This window comes from Symphalangus syndactylus, chromosome 1, assembly GCF_028878055.3.
Source record: "Symphalangus syndactylus isolate Jambi chromosome 1, NHGRI_mSymSyn1-v2.1_pri, whole genome shotgun sequence".
NCBI lineage: Eukaryota > Metazoa > Chordata > Mammalia > Primates > Hylobatidae > Symphalangus > Symphalangus syndactylus.
In genome coordinates, this window is record NC_072423.2 from 84,090,690 (window position 1) to 84,102,987 (window position 12,298).

Here is a 12,298-nt window from a genome sequence, read left to right on the forward strand (position 1 = left end):
AACCAGTTTGGAAAACAATTAGGCAGCATAAATTTAAGCTGGACATATTTATACTCCATAAGCCAGCACTTCTACCCATAGTTACAGCAGGCAGAAATGCATGAATATGTTCATGAAGAGATACGCACTAGACTGAATTTTGTAATAGCCACATCTGGAAATAACCTATATATTAAGTTTGGTGTACTTACTATACAGCAGTGGAGATGAAGGAGTTATTTACATATTCATCACACTCATCATCATGAATAAAAATCGCCAACATAATATTTAGCACCAATGTAGTGTTCACTGGAGACTAGACCTAACAAAATATGCACTGTATAGTTTCTATTATAGAAAACTCAAAAACAGACACAATCTACATTGTTAAAAGCAAAGATATAGTTAATTTGAGGTTAGTGACTAGGAAAGGGCATGAAGACAGATGGTGGAGTACTGGTAATGTTTTATTTGAGAATTTAGAGACAAGTAATACAAGTATGTTCACTTTGTAAAAATTTATGAAGAGGGCCAGGCACGGTGGCTCATGCCTGTAATCCCAGGCCTTTGGGAGGCCAAGGCAGATGGATCACGAGGTCAGGAGGTTGAGACCATCCTGGCTAGCACAGTGAAACCCTGTCTCTACTAAAAATACAAAAAATTAGCCAGGCGTTGGTGGTGGGTGCCCGTAGTCCCAGCTACTCGGGAGGCTGAGGCAGGAGAATGGCGTGAACCTGGAGGCGGAGCTTGCAGTGAGCCGAGATCCGGCCACTACACTCCAGCCTGGGCAACAGAGCCACACTCTGACTCAAAAAAAAAAAAAAAAAAAAATTCATGAAGCTGTATACTTACGTTTTGTGCATATTTTCTGTATGTAAATTAGACTTCAATATAAAGGTTACTAAAAACGAATAAAAATAGTGCTAGTCTTCAAGCAAGCAAAGCTTCATTCCAATATCAAAGCATTCTATTTACCCATCAGTACACAGAGGGTATTAGTTTGCTAGGGCCGCCACAAATAAGTACCACGAACTTGGTGACTTAAATATGGAAATTTATTTCCTCACAGTTCTAGAGGCTAGAGGTACCAAGATCAAGATCAAGGTGTGTGCAAAATTGGTTTCATTCTGAGTTCTCTTTTTGGCTTGTGGATGATCATCTTATCCTGACATCTTTAAAATTTCTTTTTTTGCGTGTATCTGTATTCTAAGCTCCTCTTATAAGCATGCCCTAATCATATTGGATTAGGGCACAGCTCACCCACTAGACTTTATTTTACTTAAATGTTCTCTTTAGATATCGTGTCTCCAACAGTCATGCTCTGTGGTGCTTGGAGCTGGAACTTCAGCATATGAATTTTGGAGACTGAGGGAAGAGGCACAGTCCAGTCCATAACACAGATTAAGAAACGTAGAACGCTAATAGAATTTTGAACAAAGTTTGTGACACTAGTATGAGAGAAACTGTATCAGAAAAGTTGAATTAAGTTGAAAGTAACATGGTAAACCTAAGGCAATGTGAGAATCCATGGCAGACATGAATGTTATCTTACAGATTTTCCAGTGTAAGAAGGAAAATACTGAGACTGAAACATAAGGCAGAGAAGCACCAGACAGTTGTGGCTTCCCATTCAAATTTGTGTTGTGCCAAATGTCATCTCTCTAGAGAAATTATTCAGTGAGAAAAAAAATCTAGCAGAATAACTGCTTCATCTTTGCATGTTTGTGAAATTCCTTAGGGAAATAAAGTCATCATACAAATATTATAAATTATTCCTGTATTTGTCACCAGAAAAGCCATTGATATTCTTTGTAAGGACAGCTCTTCCCTTATTCATAAGTAAGTTTCTGCATGTGTTCTTAATCCTGGAACTCTACTTGTTGTACAATCGTATGTATTATCAGAGTTAGATATACAATAGCGATGATTAAATGACTAGGTGGAAAGGAATTCCAATTATCAGAAAAATGTTGACACTTAGTATTTAAGGTACTTTTATTTGTTAAGTTTTGATTAATGAGGATGGAAGTTAATGGCATAAAAATATAAGAGGCATACTCTAGGATCTTTCACTCAATATAAATGAAAGCTAGTATTTATTAAGGGTTTACCACACATTGGGCACAGTGCTATGCATATTACATACTCCATTTTGTGAAATCTGAAAAATAGTGCTTTTGTATTTGCTAATTTCATCTGTAATAGAAAAAAACTATAGCCCAGAATTATTAAGAAACATGACACAGACTACTCAGATCAGAAGTTCTGACATCAGAATGTGAACTCAACTTGTCCTCTCCCAAACATATGTTTCTACCAGTACAGTATACTTTATGGTTCGTAGTGGAATTTCCTTCTGTACTAACCATGAGGGAAATATCTTATTATCCATATTTATTATAGGCAAAATGTCATAGAATTGGTTTGAGGGTTGAATGTGTTAAAACATAAAATGGATTAGTATTTGGTATATAAGAAACACCATGTAATTTACAGTCCCACCATCAGTGTAAAAGTGTTCCTATTTCTCCACATCCTCTCCAGCACCTGTTGTTTCCTGACTTTTTAATGATTGCCATTCTAACTAGTGTGAGATGGTATCTCATTGTGGTTTTGATTTGCGTTTCTCTGATGGCCAGTGATGATGAGCATTTTTTCATGTGTTTTTTGGCTGCATAAATGTCTTCTTTTGAGAAGTGTCTGTTCATATCCTTCACCCACTTTTTGATGGGGTTGTCAGTGTGGCGATTCCTCAGGGATCTAGAACTTAGAAATACCATTTGACCCAGCCATCCCATTACTGGGTATATACCCAAATGATTATAAATCATGCTGCTATAAAGACACATGCAAACATATGTTTATAGTGGCACTATTCACAATAGCAAAGACTTGGAACCAACCTAAATGTCCAATAACGATAGACTGGATTAAGAAAATGTGGCACATATACACCATGGAATACTATGCAGTCATAAAAAATGATGAGTTCATGTCCTTTGTAGGGACATGGATGAAACTGGAAAACATCATTCTCAGCAAACTATCACAAGGACAAAAAACCAAACACCGCATGTTCTCATTCATAGGTGGGAATTGAACAATGAGAACTCATGGACACAGGAAGGGGAACATCACACTCTGGGGACAGTTGTGGGGTGGCGGGACGGGGGAGGGACAGCATTAGGAGATATACCTAATACTAAATGACGAGTTAATGAGTGCAGCACACCAACATGGCACATGTATACATATGTAACAAACCTGCATGCTGTGCACATGTACCCTAAAACTAAAAGTATAATAATAATAAAATTTAAAAAAAAAGAAACACCATGTAAGTGCTGGTTAAATTAGTGGTAAAACTAAAACACAGAATAAGGAACATGTCAAAAGAATAGAGCAGCATTTCAGAAATATCTAACTCCAGTTCCTGTGAATTGATTTTATGCTAAGGCTATTGTAGTTTTATCAAGGCATTCATCTTTTTGTTTGGTCTAGTCCTAAAACTTAAGAATGTCAACCGGATGTGTGCATTTGTCAAACACACAAAGTTGGGCACTTTAAATATGTGAATTTCACTGTATATAAATTACTGCAAAAAAAATTAAACAAAGAAACAGGTGAAATCTGACAGGAGCTTGATATATAAAAATGAATGAAGGTATGTAGGGAAAAGAAAGAGAGATCAGACTGTCACTGTGTCTATGTAGAAAGGGAAGACATAAGAGACCCCATTTTGAAAAAGACCTGTACTTTAAACAATTGCTTTGCTGAGATTTTGTTAATTTGTAGCTTTGCCCCAGTCACTTTGACCCAACCACTTTGACCCAACCTGGAATTCACAAAAACATGTGTTGTATGAAATCAAGGTTTAAGGGATCTAGGGCTGTGCAGGACATGCCTTGTTAACAAAATGTTTGCAAGCAGTATACTTGGTAAAAGTCATCGCCATTCTCTAGTCTCAATAAACCAGGGGCACAATGCACTGCGGAAAGCCACAGGGACCTCTGCCCTGGAAAGCCGGGTATTGTCCAAGGTTTCTCCCCATGTGATAGTCTGAAATATGGCCTCGTGGGATGAGAAAGACCTGACCGTCCCCCAACCCGACACCCGTAAAGGGTCTGTGCTAAGGAGGATTAGTAAAAGAGGAAAGCCTCTTGCAGTTGAGATAGAGGAAGGCCACTGTCTCCTGCCTGCCCCAGGAACTGAATGTCTCGGTATAAAACCCGATTGTACATTTGTTCAATTCTGAGATCAGAGAAAAACCGCCCTGTGATGGGAGGTGAGACATGTTTGCAGCAATGCTGCCTTGTTATTCTTTACTCCACCGAGATGTTTGGGTGGAGAGAAACATAAATCTGGCCTATGTGCACATCTAGGCATAGTACATTCCCTTGAACTTAATTATGACATAGATTCTGTTGCTCACATGTTTGTTGCTGACCTTCTCCTTATTATCACCATGCCCTCCTACTGCATTCCTTTTTGCTGAAATAATGAAGATAATAATCAATAAAAACTGAGGGAACTCAGAGGCCAGTGCAGGTCCTGGGTATGCTGAGTGCCGGTCCCCTGGGCCCACTGTTGTTTCTCTATACTTTGTCTCTGTATCTTATTTCTTTTCTCAGTCTCTCATCCCACCTGACTAGAAATACCCACAGGTGTGGAGGGGCAGGCCACTCCTTCAAAGGTACATCACTACTAGGATTGAATAGAGGTAGACACAGCTTTTACTCAATGTTGTATAAATCACAAATAAAATCTTTGTTTCAGATATTCAAAAATAACCTTCTATAAGATGTTCTTGTGAATATAGATGATTTTTATATAGAAAAATAGAATGTACATTTCATTAATATCAGTGTTAACAGTTTTTGTTGTTGTTGTACATAACAGAACACAGCTCTGGTTATGCTAAGCAAAACCGGGACATTCTGAAAGGATGTTAGGGCTCCTAAATCAATGTGCAGTTAAAAGACCAGGCTTAGAGATAGATAGCAACCTAGGCAGGTGTGGAGGCTGAGCAGATCAAACCACACAGAATCAGTGTTTCTTTGCAACATCAGCCTGATCTTCAAACTTCACTTCAATTAGATGAGAAAATATTTTTTGTCAACCTTGAGTCATGAACTCACTCCCTTAAGACAAGGAGAGGCTAGCATCTGACCCCTGCTTAAGCCTTTCTAAACAGAGAATCTCATCTCTCAGTGGAAACTAGAACTGGAAGATCAAGAGGAGAGAATTTCCATGACTCTCAACTTGACACATTGGAAAATTTTCTCCAAAAAATTCAGGTGGAGTGTTAATGGCTGGAATTTAATAGCTGTGCAACCCTCGAAATGCAAATATGTAGACATTTTTCAAAATAAGGAGAAGAAAATCACGCCCTGCCTGGAAAATGTCTATTGCGTTGAGTCTGGAGGAAGAAGAAAGCAACAAGTGAGCCCCACTTGTTTGCTCAGGCTTCTCCAGGAGGGGATTGAACTGTTGAAATCTATTCACAAAGAACAAGATCATTCAGTCAATTATTGCTCTTTGATATCTTGTTCTTTCCTCTCTCTAAATTCATTTGCTGCCAGCATTATAATCAGGAATAAAGAAATTGGTTAGTTCTAAATGTTATGTTTTGGAGCAAGTCCACCTATACAGTACACTTCTCAAATATAAAGAGGGGCAGAATAAGAGAAGGAGAAAGAAAAGAAGAAGAATAGAAACAGAAGCTGAATTAGAAGGGAATGAAAAGAAAGACAAAGGGACACAAAACAAGAAAAATAAAGGGCAGTATCAAAAAAGGCAGAGAGCTGCTTTGAATATCCCTACTTTAGTTTACCTGAAACAAAGTTCATTAGAAATAAAATGAGGAAAACTGGTGAAAAGAGGGGAAAACTTTTGGTAAGAAGATTATTACTCTACTGGTAATAATAGTAATAATCATGTTGCTATTGTATTGTAATCCAATATATATATATATAAATTTCATTTCTTCCACTGAAGGAAATTATGAGAAGGAACTTCACGTTGGTGACTGAGTTCATTCTCCTGGGACTGACCAGTAGCCGAGAATTACAGATTCTCCTCTTCACGCTGTTTCTGGCCATTTACATGGTCACGGTGGCAGGGAATCTTGGCATGATTGTCCTCATCCAGGCCAACGCCCAGCTCCACATGCCCATGTACTTTTTCCTGAGCCACTTAACCTTCGTGGATCTGTGCTTCTCTTCCAACGTGACTCCAAAGATGCTGGAGATTTTCCTTTCAGAGAAGAAAAGCATTTCCTATCCTGCCTGACTTGTGCAGTGTTATCTTTTTATCACCTTGGTCGATGTTGAGATCTACATCCTGGCTGTGATGGCCTTTGACCGGTACATGGCCACCTGTAACCCTCTGCTTTATGGCAGGAAAACGTCCAAGAGTGTGTGCTCTTTCCTCATCACAGTGCCTTATGTGTATGGAGCGCTCACTGGCCTGATGGAGACTATGTGGACCTACAACCTAGCCTTCTGTGGCCCCAACGAAATTAATCACTTCTACTGTGCGGACCCACCATTGATTAAGCTGGCTTGTTCTGACATCTACAACAAGGAGTTGTCAATATTTGTTGTGGCTGGCTTGAACCTTTCTTTTTCTCTCTTCATCATATTTATTTCCTACCTTTACATTTTTCCTGCTATCTTAAGGATTCGCTTTACAGAGGGCAGGCAAAAAGTTTTTCTACCTGTGGCTCCCATCTGACAGCTGTTACTATTTTCTATGCAACCCTGTTCTTCATGTATCTCAGACCTCCATCAGAAGAGTCCGTGGAGTAGGGACAAATGGTCGCTGTATTTTATACCACTGTGATCCCCATGTTGAATCCCATGATCTACAGTCTGAGGAACAAGAATGTGAAAAAGGCTTTATCCAAAGAACTGTTCAAAAGAAAATTGTTTCCTAAATAAACATCAATACTGATTTTTGTCATGTTGTCATTTTATTTAGCCTATAATTTTTTTCATAGAGCTTAGTGCAATACAAATTTATCCAAAGTTATATATTTTCCTTGAAGGGTTAGGGAAGTTTTATGAAGTGTGAATAAAAGAAATATGAGTATTTACATCAATTAACAGATATTTTGATTTCAATATAGTTTTGCCTGCCCATACCCCAAAGTAAAAATTTCTATAGTGAGGAATCAACATAAATAACAAAAATCTAATTTGTACTTTAGAAAATAAAACCCTTAATACCAGACCTGGGTTTTATTTTTGGAAGGAGTTAGGCATACAGTTTCAAACTGCTTCTTAAACATATATTAAGCTATTTTTTTTTTTTTGAAACAGAATCTCACTCCATCTTCCAGGATGGACTGGAGTGCACTGGCACCGTCATAGCTTACAGCAACCTTGATCTCAGGGTTTCAAACCATCCTCCCACCTAAGCCCCTCACCTATGCCACAGTAGCTGGGACTACAGGCGTGCACCACCATACCACACTAATTGTTGTATTTTTTGTAGAGATGGGGTTTCATCATGTTGCCCAGACTGGTCTTGAACTGCTGAGCACAATTGATCTATCTGCCTGGGCCTCCAAAAGAGTTTGCATTACATGGATGAGCCACTGTGCCTAGACTATAATAAGCTTTAAAAAAGAGCACTTCTGCTAAACTCTACTAGATACTTTTGCCTATCTTACAGAGGAAGTCAGCATTCCACTTTACCATGTCCAACCTAAAACGTAAGCCTCATCCCTTGCACACTCAGCTGTCATCTGGGCTCTAGGCTCTGCCTGTACCAACCTCATCTCCAGCCTAAAACACACCAATGCTTTGGTCCACAGTGAGGCACACTTATGTTTCCACAGTCCATATCTGGTTTATTTCTTGGCTTTCTAGAGGAAAAATAAATGACCAGTAGGCTTCCAAATTGAATGTTACCTAAAAGTCTGTCTAAGGAGATCCAAGGCTAATAGATAATCTGTTCAATGCATATCTAAAACCACATCAACCCAAAAGGTGTAACATGTGGTTGTAATGACATCATCATCTCATATTTGCATAGGATCACTGTCTTCCAATCTTGAAGACGTGTGTTTTTGGTTGTGGAGGGCTGTAGTTCCCCTAGAGGCAACCTAGAACTTAAGATATAATCACATACAAGGAAGACGAGAGACTAATGATGAGGTATGTGCAAGGTGAGAAGTTACAACAGAGATGCCCTCAGGAAATTTGGATTATTGAAGGGCTACAACCTCTAGAGTAGAACAGAGTCAACAATGGCAACAACAAGGATGAAACTAGTCCATTTAGGTTTTGTTTCATGGAGGAGTTAAAAAGTCTTATTTAAGAATTTATGACACTAGATTAACACTCATATTAATTCAGCATTTATATTTATACTGCTTTGATGGGCTATCAAATCTCAAGCTAAAAAAACAGAAAATAGGCCCCGTGAGGGTGGCTTACGCCTGTAATCCCAGCACTTTGGGAGGCTGAGGCGGGCGGATCACGAGGTCAGGAGGTTGAGACCATACAGCCTAACATGGTGAAACCCTGTCTCTACTAAAAGTACAAAAAATTAGCCGGGCGTGGTGGCGGGCGCCTGTAGTCCCAGCTACTCAGGAGGCTGAGGCAGGAGAATGGCGTGAACCCGGGAGGCGGAGCTTGCAGTGAGGGTAGATCGCACCACTGCACTCCAGTTTGGGCAACAGAACGAGACTCCGTCTCAAAATAAAAAAAAAAACAAAAACAAACAAACAAACAAACAAAAAACCCACAGAACATAAAGAGGCCCAGGTTAGAAGAAACCTCATGACACTGGAATAAGCAAATATAAACATAAATCAGAGAATGAGTTATCAACCACTCAGACTTCAAAGATATCCTGCAGATAAGGTTGTAATTGACAGAAATTTTCCAGGAAAATGAGAAATAAAAAGTACAGATGAATACCTTCAACTTATTTCAGATATTAGGATTACTTGATGCAAATTATAAAATAAAGATATATAATCATTGAAATGTGTGAAAATTAAAATTCTAAGATCATATATATATGTATGTGTACATATATATATCCAAAGACTGATTATATAAAGCAATAATTATATATAATATGTAGAGTTCCAAGCATATCTGCATGCCGAAGGAGAGTCTCCGTGTTTTATAGGCATTGAAGAATTTTAGAGTGGATGGGTAGGTATATAAATTTTCACATTGAAAGGAAGAGGAAGAAACAGCTAAGTCCCTCTCATGAGACTGTCTTGGAGAGGGCTACAGCAGAGAGGCTGCCTTTCTCTCCTTCCTCCTCGGTAAGTTTTCTACAGACCTTGGCAGCCTAATCGCTACAATCCTGCAGCAGTGAGTCCTCTGAACTGGCACCATAGTTCACTGGGAAAGGCACTCATCCACCAAGTTCAGAGAGGTGGCCATCCACGTTGCTAAACAGAATAAAACAAAAGTTTGCTTTGTCATGTACCGGACATTGGCCTTGCTGTGTGATAGCATCATAAACTGCCTGAAAGGCCTTATTCTTTTCAAAGGATTTTGTGCTGTCTTCGAGTGATATTTTTCTCCACGTCAGAAATAAAATATTTTAGGATTGACCTGCCTCAGATTTTTGGTTTGTCTTGATTATTGGCCACTGCTTATATAAGTCTAATTGTGTGAAGAAGTTCCCAATGCTCTGCTTCGTGAGGTACCCTTTAGGACTACCTCTTGTCTCTTCAGTTCTTCAATCAACTTTTACCTGAAGTTCTGGCGTGAGGATATGATACAAACAGCAGGCAGCTGCTGGCATCCAGCCCAGAGCCACCTCTTCCAGGCCCAGGACATCCTTAAAGCACCTCTGGCCAGCAACCTCAATCTGGCCAACACTTTTTTCAGCATCTACAGGTAAATCTCCATGGGCTTGATCAGCACCTTCGCAAATCACAAGAGAAACCACAACCCAGAGTAAAGAAAAAACAGCCTTTCAAAGTTAGTAAGGTTATTGGTGGTGTTAAAATATCACCCGGTTAAAAAGCAAACAAACAGATAGTAGAAAAAAATGGCAAAATATGAACTGGTGCTATATAAAAACATATTTAAAGAACCAAGTAACTTATGACTTTGTGCTCAACTTTAATAATAATTAGGGAAGTGTACATTACAATTACAAGATATCTGTATCTTTATATATCTGTACCTATATATCTGTATCTATATGTTGCAGAATGACAGAAAAAATGGTATTTTTAAGCATTGGGGAGACTGTGGAACAACTGAACCTCCCAAATAATGCTAGTGGGAATGCAAATGGATATAACCAGTTTGGAAAACTATTAGGCAGCATAAATTGAAGCTGCACATATTTATACTCCATAAACCAACATTTCTGCCCAAAGTATTAACAGGCAGAAATACATGAATGCGTTCATGAAGAGATATGCACAAGATTGAATTTTGTAATAGCCACACATGGAAGTACCCTATATGTATATCAATAGTAGAAAGGGTATATTAATTTTGGTGTACTTACTATACAGCAGTGGAGATGAAGGAATTATTTACATAATCATTACAGTCATCATCATGAATAAAAATCACCAACATAATATTTAGCACCAATGTAGTGTTCATTGGAAGACTAGACCTAACAAAATATGCACTGTATAATTTTTATTATAGAAAATTCAAAAACAGACACGATTAATCTACAGTGTTAAAAGTGAAGATGTAGTTAATTTGAGGTTAGTGACTAGGAAGGGGCATGAGAAGAGATAGTGCAGTACGGTTAATGTTCTATCTGAGGATTTAGAGGCAAGTAAAACAAGTATGTTCACTTTGTAAAAATTCGTGAAGCTGTACGCCTACATTTTGTGCACACTTTCTGTGTGTAAATTAGACTTCAATATAAAGGTTACTAAAAACGAATAAAAGTAGTACTAGTCTTCAAGCAAGGAAAGCTTCATTCCAATATCAAAGCATTCTATTTACCCATCAGTACACAGAGTGTATTAGTTTGCTAGGGCTGCCACAAATAAGTACCATGAACTTGGTGACTTAAACATGGAGATTTATTTCCTCACAGTTCTAGAGGCTAGAAGTCCAAGATCAAGGTGTGGGCAAAATTGGTTTCATTCTGAGTTCTCTTTTTGACTTGCGGATGATCATCTTATCCCGACGTCTTTACACTTTCTTTTTCTGTGTGTATCTGTATTATAATTTCTTTTTACAAGGATGCAAGTCATATTGGATTAGGGCACAGCTCACCCACTAGCCCTTTTTTTACTTAAATGTTCTCTTTCGATATCATATCTCCAACAGTCACACTCTGTGGGGCTTGGAGCTAGAACTTCAGCATATGAATTTTGGAGAGTGAGGGAAGAGGCACAATCCAGTCCATAACACAGATTAAGAAATGTAAAATGCTAATAGAATTTTGACACAAAGTTTGTGACACTGGTAGGAGAGAAACTGTATCAGAAAAGTTAAATTAAATTGAAAGTAACATGGTAAACCTAAGGCAATGTGAGAATCGATGGCAGACATGAATGTTATAGTATGGATTTTCCAATGTCAGAAGGAAAATGCTGAGACTGAAACATAAGGCAGAGAAGCACCAGACAGTTGTGAGTTCCCATTTTAAATTTGCATTGTGCCAAATGTCATATCTCTAGAGAAATTATTCAGTGAGAAAAAAAATCTAACAGAGTAATTGCTTCATCTTTGCATATCTGTGAAATCCCTTAGGGAAATAAAGTCATCATACAAATATTATAAATTATTCCTGTATTTGTCACTAGAAAAGCCATTGATATTCTTTGTAAGGACAGCTCTTCCCTTATTCATAGGTAAGTTTCTGCATGTGTTTTTAATCCTAGAACTCTACTTGCTATACAATCGTATGTATTATCAGAGTTAGATATATGATTGTGAAGATTAAATGACTAGGTAGAAAGAAAAATGCCAATTACCAGAAAAATGTAGACAGTATTTAAGGCTTTTATTTGTTAACGTTTTGATTAATGAGGATGGAAGTTAATGGCATAAAAATATAAGAGGCATGCTCTAGGATCTTTCACTCAATATAAATGATAGCTAATATTTATTAAGGGTTTACCACACATTGGGCACAGTGCTATGCATATTACATACTCCATTTTGTGAAGTCCTAAAAATAGCACTTTTGTGTTTGTTAATTTCATCTGTAATAGAAAAAAACTATAGCCCAGAATTATTAAGAAACATGACGCAGACTACTCAGATCAGAAGTCCTGACATCACAGTGTGAACTTAACCAGTCGACTCCAAAGCACATGTTTCTACCAGGACAGTATGCCTTATGGTTCGTAGTG

General features: G+C 38.2%; 1 pseudogene; it reads left to right on the plus strand.

Annotated features, from left to right (window-relative positions):
- Positions 1-5,985: 5,985 nt before the first annotated feature.
- LOC129488515 (olfactory receptor 5M8-like) lies at positions 5,986-6,923 on the plus strand (annotated as a pseudogene).
- The last annotated feature ends 5,375 nt before the right edge of the window (positions 6,924-12,298 follow it).